Below are 9,368 nucleotides of genomic sequence, written 5' to 3' on the forward strand. Positions count from 1 at the left end.
GGCAGGCGGGGAATTGATGGATGGAGTGGAATTAACCAGGCACAGACACGTGTAGGTCACAGGAGTTTGTTTACTTACGTCGCGTAGATAGTGATGGACGACGCAGGCGAGCCTTTGTTCCGTTACAGCTTCGGTTATAGAGTTGAGTATACGCATATAACTTCGGTTACAGAGTCGAGTACACGCATGCAGTTAGGTTATAACGAGATAATGACGGACGTGGCGCCGGGAACGAACGGTCGAGCTTGCAAGACTTTCTACGTCAATATTTTACGCTGACGGGGTGATTGATTGGGAATTGATCAATTTCCCAATTCTCTGGTGACAAGCACAGGTGTTTCCTGCGAGATCCCCAGAGCTCTCCGACTTGGGCGGAAACCGTTAAACTATTTATAGGCAGAGGTGTTTGACAGAGATGCCCAATCGTGAACCGTTATATGGAAACTTTAATTTTTTGGCAGGTGGCAGCTCTTTGTGTCCTCAAGTTACAAGGTAGTGGGTTAGGTTTCTCTACCTGTTACGTGTGTGCTACGTGTGAGGAGCTTACGCTTATTTTTGGACCAATTATATATAGTTTCCCCTAGCATTTTATTTCAGCTGACCAATTATCTACAGTACTCTGGCCGCGTTTTGTTTCAAGGAATTTTTGGCAGGGATGTCTTTTAACCCTTAATCATCAAAATGAGGATGATTTGAATGGTATCTCTTGCTCAGTGGCATGGGCACAATTTAATTGGGTTGTGACAAAACTGAATTCAGGACTGCGCAGGAAGGGGCTCATGAATTGCATTTCAGCGTCATGACGAAGTTGCTCCTTTTCTCCCGTTAGATAGGGAACAACAAGCTCACCCGTTTTCCTGTGTTGCAGCAGATTAATATTTGTGATCAAAACCTGAAAAAAAATGCACGTTGTCACCACTCAACTTCCATGCTGAATTTTTTTGCTGAGTTGAGGATTTTTGAATGAGAGAAAATGACTTGTCTTTAGTCACCTCACCTTTCACATTTGATACTGATAGCGCTCTATGTGACCTCCAACTTGAGCTCCTTGACCTGCAGTGTCTTGCATTGCTTGCGGAGCAATTCAGATCAGTGCCACTTCACAGGTTTTACACCTCTCTTAATGAACAGATCTTTCCAAAGATCAAGGCTTATGTCCAGAAGATGCTTGTGCTCTTTGGATCAACATACATATAGAAGCAGACATTTTCTGTGATGAAATTCATTAAATCAAAACATAAATCTTCGATGAGCAATGACCATTTTGCAGCAGTGCTCTGCACTGCAAGAACAGAGATTGTGCCTGACTTCGATTCTCTGGTTAATATACATCACATGCTTCATTCTTCCCATTGACTGAGTTTCTTTGTTTTTCTTTAACCTGATTTTCAATATACAAGAGCAAGATTTTATTTTGAACCGTTATGCAATTGTCTCTCTATACATTACTCAAAAAACCCCATAAATCCAGACAAACATTTTCTTAAATAACATTAAAATATGTTATAGCAGATGCTTGATTTTTAGCATATGATTTTTTTTTTATGTATAATTTGTTAAAATTATATCTTCACCATTAATTTTATGTGTGCGGTCCTCAACAGCTCACCAGAACTCATTAAGTGTCGCCCCCCCCCCAGCCGAAATAATTACCGATCTCTGAACTAGATGATTTTGTGTTGAAAGTACATGTGGAAGGACCTATGACTCTGCCCCTGGTTATCATGTACCATCTTGCACTGGGACCTAGAAGAAGTGCCATCAAACAATTACAGCTTATACTCAAAGAGAATCAGACTTGATGAGAAACATATTCCCCCTTGCTCCTGGCCTTCAAACAGTCTTGAAACCTCACCAGCCTCCCCCTAATCCCCAAATGGGATACAACCCTGAATTATCAATGGATGGGATACATCAGTAGAAGCATTAGGTGCAAGCCATGGGAGGTGACCGTGCCTCTCAGCTGGTTAGGCCACATCTGAAGTATTGCGTGCAGTTCTGGGCTCCACATTTTTAAAAAGATGTGGAGAAATTAGAGAGGGGCCAACAAAGATGATCAAGGGCTTGGAAAGCAAGTCGTATGAGGAGACGCTGAAGTAGCTAGGCACGTTCAGCTTGTGCAAAAGGCGCTTAAGAGGGGATGTGATAGCAGTCTTCAAATACTTGAAGGACTGCTGTAAAGAAGAGGGGTAGGACCTTTTCTTTCTTTCTGCAGAGAGGAGGGCGTAGATCATGTCACAACCCAGTGATTTTGGTGCCTCGGCACTATGGAATTTCCTGGCCACGTGAGAGCTCCTTTGCACGGCAGAGTGTTCTGCTGCAATTGAGAACCCGCGTATAGGAGAGAGTTCCCGCCAATTTGCAGTTTCCTTTGCAGGATGCATTTCTTCTTTGCAGCACAGAAATGCACGGTGCAAAGAGTTCCCGCTATTCGAATGTAAATTTGTGCCCCGCTATTGGCCGGTGCTAAATTATTCACACGTGGCGGCTAGTAATTGGCTCGCTGGCCGGTTTAAAATTGCGGCGCATTCCCCCCCAGTCGAAGAGCTTTGAGCACGCTGCAGAGTGCCTCTGAAGTTATCTGACTTGCGGCTGCCGATCGATAGACTGATCACCTATCGATCTTTCTTCCCCTCGCCAAGCGCAACCCCAGACGTACCCCTTTCCCCCCGGCTTCGAATTGCGGACAGATTAACTGGCTTGGGCCCCGCCAGCTGGAACAACTCGTGTGGTTGTTCAGACGACTGGACCACCTGCGTCGTGACTGCAAGCGGCGTGAGTAAAGTTTTTACAACCAATAAGTTGTCTGCCTCTCCATTCACCAGCCCGCCCTAACGTACGACCAATTTCTAACGTAACTCGAGTCGGCTCTGGCCGTCCGAGACAGATCAATGGCTTGAGGTTGCAGCTAAGTAAATTTAGATCGGATATCCGGAAAAAAAAACCCTTCTTCACTGTTAGAATAGCGAGGCAGTGGAATAGATGTCTAGGGAAGCTGTAGTCTCTCCATCCCGGGAGGTGTTCCAGAAGAGGTTGGACAGCCACTGGTTGGGGATGATGCAGGTGTTATCTATGCCTAAATTCTACTATGGGTGTTTCCCATGCTTGTGGGCTTTGCTGGTTATCCGCTTCCTCACTTTCTGCTACACGTGTCAGGGTGTTTTGAAGCTTTCCCCAGAGGCGTTGGGTGTTGACTATCAAGGCTGGGGACTTTGGGGTGTGTCCGATTGTCCTGCTAGTACCAAAACCGAAGGTTTCTGGCTAAAGGGTTTTGCTCCTCTGTTGAGGGTCATACCGGTTGCCATATTTAGGGTCAGGAAGGAATCTTACCCCTGGTCAGATTGGTGTAGACTGTGTGGGTTTTGCCGTCCTCTGTAGTGGGGGGCATGGGCCTCTGCTTGGGACCTCTTGAACTTATATTTTTATAGAAGCAGGACATTGGCTGTTGTGGTTCTCCTGCTTTACTTGTGGCAGGTTAGGGTGTTATGTTCTGTGCTTGTGTCAGGGTTGACTATAGTTTTACTAAGAGGTTACTGTGTAGAGTTTAGATTATGGTTGCATGGGATGATTTGGATTGGGACGATCCTGCCGCAGACAGGGGGTTGGACTAGACTTCTTGAGGTCCCTTTTGGCTCCGCGTCTCTATGATTTTGTGACTCTGAACAGATGCAAAACCTGTCAACACATCACCACTTCCACTCATAATGACACCATCATGGAGCCGGCCCGTGTCCTCTCTCCCTCTGTCACAACCTCTTCAATTACAGACTGATGTAGCTTTCTTCCATTGTTCCTGGGTGGAGAAGCTTGCTTTTCTTCAGGCCACCGATTTGCCAAATTTAGGACGAGGAAGGAGTTTTCCCCTCATGATCAGATTGTACAAGACTAGGATTTTTGTAGCATGGGGCATAACTCTTTTACTGGGATCTTATGAGCCATCTATTAACAGTTTGCTCCTGGTCATTGCAGTGACAGGGCATTGGAAATGCCCTTGTCTCCCCTGCTTTTACCTGCGGCACTTTATATGGCGCTCATGGTGTTTGGGAGTTTGCTCCCTGCCGTTGTGGGTCATGGTTTGAAGTGGTGGTTTGCAAGAGTCCTTTGGCTTATGATAGTCTGTGAACGCGGGGGGCCCAGGAAGCCCCTTCCAGTGCTACATCCCTATGTTGTCATGTCTATATAATAGGCTAGGAAAACATGTTCTGATACCACACTACTGAGTGTTGCGGGTCTACCGATCCATCGCAAAATTGACACACTATAAGAGTTTATTGTCTAAATTCGGCAGGCAATGACGTGGCTCGAAAGAGAAACGACTAAAATCAAGGGGGATGGGAATAATGCCCGTGGACTAAAGTGTTGCTTACAAAAAAGATCAGATAATTAATTTTGGTGCCTAATTCCCACAATCTGTGGGACGACAGCAGGACAGGAACTAGAGGAGCTGACACATGAAGCGGAGGTGATGAACAATTCTCTGGTTAAAATCGGAGCGCAACTTGGAATTGCTTTTTCAGAGCAGAGTTGCTCTTTAGTCCATGCAGGATGGAAGAGGGAGAAAACTTCCTCTTTATTTTTTTTTTTTACCATAATTAATCTTGAAGCCAAATAGCTTTCCACAGCTGTCACATGGCTACATCAAACGTGGCAGCGTTGTAACGGAGCTTAAACATACAATGGCGTTCGAGTGCATATTCGTAGGCGAGGTGGCCTTTGCCTTTGCGGCAAACACGGATCTGTTTGTTCACGTCTGCTCTGACTGATCAGGAGGGTATTCTTTTTTTAATTCTACCTGCTCCCACTTTTGTAGCGAGGATTGAAAAAGCAGGAGGAAAGAAAAGAGCGGTCGTGTAGATCAGACGGTGGGACTAGGAATAGCGAGGAGTGTTGCTGGCAGAGTAACACCCTTCGTTCTTCCGGCAGAAATCTGTTGCGGGGCAGAGTGCTCAGATAGTTTTTGCTTGGCTCTGCAGAGTAACATCTCTCTTTTTTTTTGGGACCATTCATGTTTCTTGTAGCTTCATCCCTCCTTTTTTCTAGCTGCCGCTGTTCCGAGGAAATGTTTTGTTTTGGCTTTATTAAATCAATAAGTGCAATCTCTAAGTGGATATGATTGCTTGCTTGGTTCAATAGCAGTGTAAATAAATCCCTGGACCCAGATTTATAAAGTCACAAGTGACAAAACAAAGTTTTTAACCTGGCTGGCGGTGGAGGAGGGCTGATTGGGACCCCCGGGACCTGTGCCCGACTTTTGTGGCAAGAAACTTGGGACTTCTTGGTGCCAAAAAACCCATGTAGTCTTTCTTCATTCCATTCAACAGGACTGCTGCAAGCAAAGAGATGAGCAAGGGGAAGGTGATTTGTAGTCCCTCCGCTCAAATACACAGCTGTTTCTAGGCAGCAGGGAATGAAATGCAAGATAAGGGAAGACGAATGGCCAAGAGAAAAGGATTTAGTAGTCTTCTCTACAGAGACTTCCAGATAATATCATGAACTCTGTGCGTCTGTTGACCAGAGAGAGCTCAGGAACATCCTAGGCCCTGTTGCTGAAGTTGGGTTTTGTAGCCATTTGCAAAGTAAACGCTCTCCAAACGCACACGATGCGAGCCTAGATGACTTGCATCTAAGACTGGAGCACAGCACACAGTCGGCTCTGCTGGCATGCAGAGATAACCTCCTCGTGGCTGTGAATGAGGAGGCACTAAGGTGGATCCAGTTGCGCATCTCCTATAGAGCTCAGAGCAGTGATGGGTAGCAGCTCCTCTGCAGAAGCCCGCATCTTTCCTCCTGTGTCTTCTCAGCATTTCAGTGAGACCAGCAGAAGAAGCAGAGAAAACCAGTGGGATTAAGCTTCTAGTGATATGTTGAAGACTACACGCTGATGCAACCCCTGCCGTTACTATTTTATCAGGGATATCTGCAGGAAATGTAGCTTTTGGACAAGGAGCAGCTGGCTGAACCCACAGAAGAACAAAATGAGGCTTGGTAGAAAGGGGTAAGGCTTTACAGAACTGGCTAAAATGCCTCTGTTTTCTACTGATAGTGCCCTGCCCTCTTCATAAAACTTTGGGGGCTTTTTGACTCCTCACTAAAATTAGGTAACCTGATAGTACCCATTTCCAAAATGCTGCCTTTTACCTCCAGCTTGCTAGGAAAGTTTGTCTCCCCAGTAGATGAATATCTCTCATCTCCCACACACATTTGTACCCCCAGGCTGGGTGGCAGTAGCACTTTCTGTCTGAAGCAGCATGCGAATATGGTGCACAGGCTCCACCTGGTACAAAATGCAGGTGCCCACCCTCTGCAGTTAAGTTGTGACAAGTGCATCAGGCCTTGGGTACCAATTTAAAGCCTTGTTCCTGATTTGATTCATAGATCAAGCCCCAACTGCTTCAAAGACAGACTTCCAGTCTATGGGACATGCGAGACCTGGAGTCGAAGCCACATTATATGAGGCCAATCTGAACACGAAACAGTCTTCCTCTGAGATCATATAAGCCCAGAATTGGATTATCTTTCTGCAAAATGTTGCAAGGGGTTTCTCTTTGTAAAAGTGACTCTTTTATGTGACTTACACCACAGAAAGCCCCTACCAACCATCCTTGTTCCATGCAACTCCCACCACACCCCCGGCCCCCCAAAACTCCTACCCGAGAGCTTCAACTCTAGAAAGGAAGGAATTGCCAGATAATCCAAAGTCTTAGCTGTTTCTATTGATTTTATATCAGTTATTCATGCAGTATGGTGACAGCTGGCAATGATATTATACATCATGCGTAGGAATGAGCAAAGAGAGCTCCTCCACCCGAAATTGTCCTGTAGAGCTCAGCCTGGATGGGCCCTTCTTGGATTGACCTTCACTGCAAAGGGCTTTGCCTTCATTGCTGCATTCACTTGCATTAAATGCAACTCAAGATATTTGCATGTGGATGCGAGCTAACTTGAGTGCAGCATTTGCTTGAAGCTGCTAACAGATACTGCATAACCTGGCTCTGGCGTGGAAGGCTTTAGCTCTGCCGGGAAGGCATACCCAACAACACATTGTGTTGTCACATATTCCCGTGAGACACTATCACTTCCCAATTTTGAACCCATTTACAGTGCTGCAGACCTGACTATTCAGGTGCGACAGTGGGCAGAATTGAAGACTCGCAGCTTCTCTTTACCTAGCTCGGCTGCAGTTACAAGACTTACAGCGGGATCAGGTTCACCAGTTGCCGTGTTGATGTCTAGCAGCGAGCCCCTGGACTAACATGTGGTAACCACCTCCAAGGAGAGGTGCGTCATCTTCTCCTCTAAGCAGCCAGCATCTGCCAGGTCTTTTGCAGCATGCTGGCTCTGATACTTTAGACGCCTGCCTCCCGACAGGTCTTTAAGTTTGCCTGATGGCTGTGAAACTGTTGCTTGTCGACTCCGGGATCTTTTCTGTTCTTTTTCATCCTGCAAAATACCCTATCTGTTGCTATTCCATTAGCTATGTGCTAAGCATCATCTGAAGATGCATATTAAGAAAACAAACACAGAACTCTAATCAGTTTTTAAACACTGGAGTTCATTACAAGCCTCATCCATGCTGTGAGAGAAAGCTGTCTTTAGCAGGTAGTGGATTAGGGTAGCTGTTCTGCATGGATACCTTCACTGGAGATTCGTATTAACCCTTAGCTGCTGGGCATCAACAGCATCTGCTCTGCTGCCGTGTTTTGGTTGAGTCCCTCACATAAGACGGTTTCCTCTCCTGTTTCTGCAGCACGCAGGAGCTGTGTTTAGCCCTGGCATTACCGGGGCATATTTTTTTTCTTCTCTAGCTGTAGAAAAGCATTGGTCTGAGTGGGGCTGGAGGGATGATGCTTTGAACTGTAGGGTCTACAATTTAAAGCGTGCACCAAGGGAGGGAGGGAGAGCGAGAGAAGCATCTGGTATGCCAGAGGACGTGTTCCTAGCCTGGTGCTCAGCTGAAACGACATGCTGCAATTCTGCACCTGGGTATAAACTGATTGCTTGCATGAGTCAGGAAGGATTGTCTGCCTCCTACACTTCCCTCCAGCTCCTTGACAGGTGTGGGGTGGTGTGTTTTTGTTTTTCTTATTTTCTTCTTGTGTATCACGACTTGGCCACTGCCAGGCTCTAATCAGTTATATAAGTGACGTATGGAAGAGCTCCGTTAAAACTCGAGGACGGTGAAGGAAGGAAACAGAAAGGGTTTCCGAGTTGACAGTCCTCCACCGGGTGACTTATCTGAGATGCACCGCCACACTTAAGGTGTAATTTTGTGTCTTGGACACTTATTATACGTGGAAAGGAGACCCTGCATAACATTTCTGTACACCTGGTTAAGCATGCAAGCCAGAGGTAGCAATGAAAGATGGAGTTAGGGAGCAGGGTGGCCTTAACAAAGTAATCTGTGTTGCATTATCACAACCAGCTGGGAGGGGTGGAAGAGAGAGGATGGGAGGGGAGATGTAGGAGAGAGGTTGGTCCTGGAGCTGAGAGCTTAAGAGGAAGAGTGGGGAAGCCTGGGCTCTGCTGTCCCTGCCTTGGTCAGGGAGCAACTTTATGGTCAGGGGAGCAGCTTTATTTTGCATTGCTTTGTGCATTTGATTTGTTCAAACCATGGCCTGAAGGAGACATGAGAATACCACTGAGCCTTTCCTGGGCTGGTAAAAGAGCCTGCCAGATACAGGTGGGGGATTGGGGCCTTTTGGTAAGAAGCTTTGTTCTTCTGGTCAACCAGTGTTGCAGCATGGGATTTCTGCCTGTTCCTACAGCTGCACGTTGGAGCTCCCTCCTGGATCTGGAATCTGCAGACCTGAGCCCTGCCCTTAATGCCGTGACCCCGATGGTATGTTGTCGTTACGAATTAGAGCTCCTGAGAATGGCATCTGTCTGCAGTGAGCTTGGTATCATTGAATGACAATTATGTTTAAAATATTCAGTTTACAGTGATTTTTTTTTTTTAAGTTTGATTAAATACCATATTTATTTGAATACAGGTTTCCCTCGCTTTATGCTGTACATGTGTTCCTGGAAAACAGTGCATAACTCAAATTCCCATAAAGGGAACCCACTTTACAATGTAACAAATAGGGATACATTCCAAGACCTTGACTATACTGACCCCCAGACCCATTTCTACCACTTTTATAAGACCATTTTGGTACTCACCAGCAGCAGAAAGTACACAGAAGCACAGCTGCAGCTCCAAAAGTGTGGGCGTCAGCTGCCCTGAGCAGCGGCCATGGGTGCTGGTGCCGGGTGGCTTCATGGTTCACAGCTCCCGGGGCACTGCGCTGATGGGGCTGGACCGGATCGGGCTGTAGGGGCTGACGCTGAAGCCTGTCCTGGGCACCACCACCCAGCTAACCCTCCCC

The 9,368-nt window shown here is 46.5% G+C and overlaps 1 protein-coding gene across 7 annotated transcripts in view; it reads left to right on the forward strand.

The window, feature by feature from the left end:
• The window catches only part of TSNARE1 (t-SNARE domain containing 1), a 518,176-nt gene that overhangs the window by 95,071 nt on the left and 413,737 nt on the right, over positions 1–9,368 (forward strand). The window contains exons 1-2 of one of the 7 annotated variants that reach the window (XM_025208584.1): positions 5,943–5,995; positions 8,766–8,839. The exons of 5 other annotated variants lie outside the window; for them this stretch is intronic. The gene's annotated coding sequence lies outside the window, so the exon portion shown is untranslated. Of the gene's footprint in view, positions 1–5,942; positions 5,996–8,765; positions 8,840–9,368 lie in introns of those variants that run through there. One more of the 7 variants, XM_025208583.1, reaches the window with a different exon arrangement.

This window comes from Alligator sinensis, unplaced genomic scaffold, assembly GCF_000455745.1.
Source record: "Alligator sinensis unplaced genomic scaffold, ASM45574v1 scaffold326_1, whole genome shotgun sequence".
NCBI lineage: Eukaryota > Metazoa > Chordata > Crocodylia > Alligatoridae > Alligator > Alligator sinensis.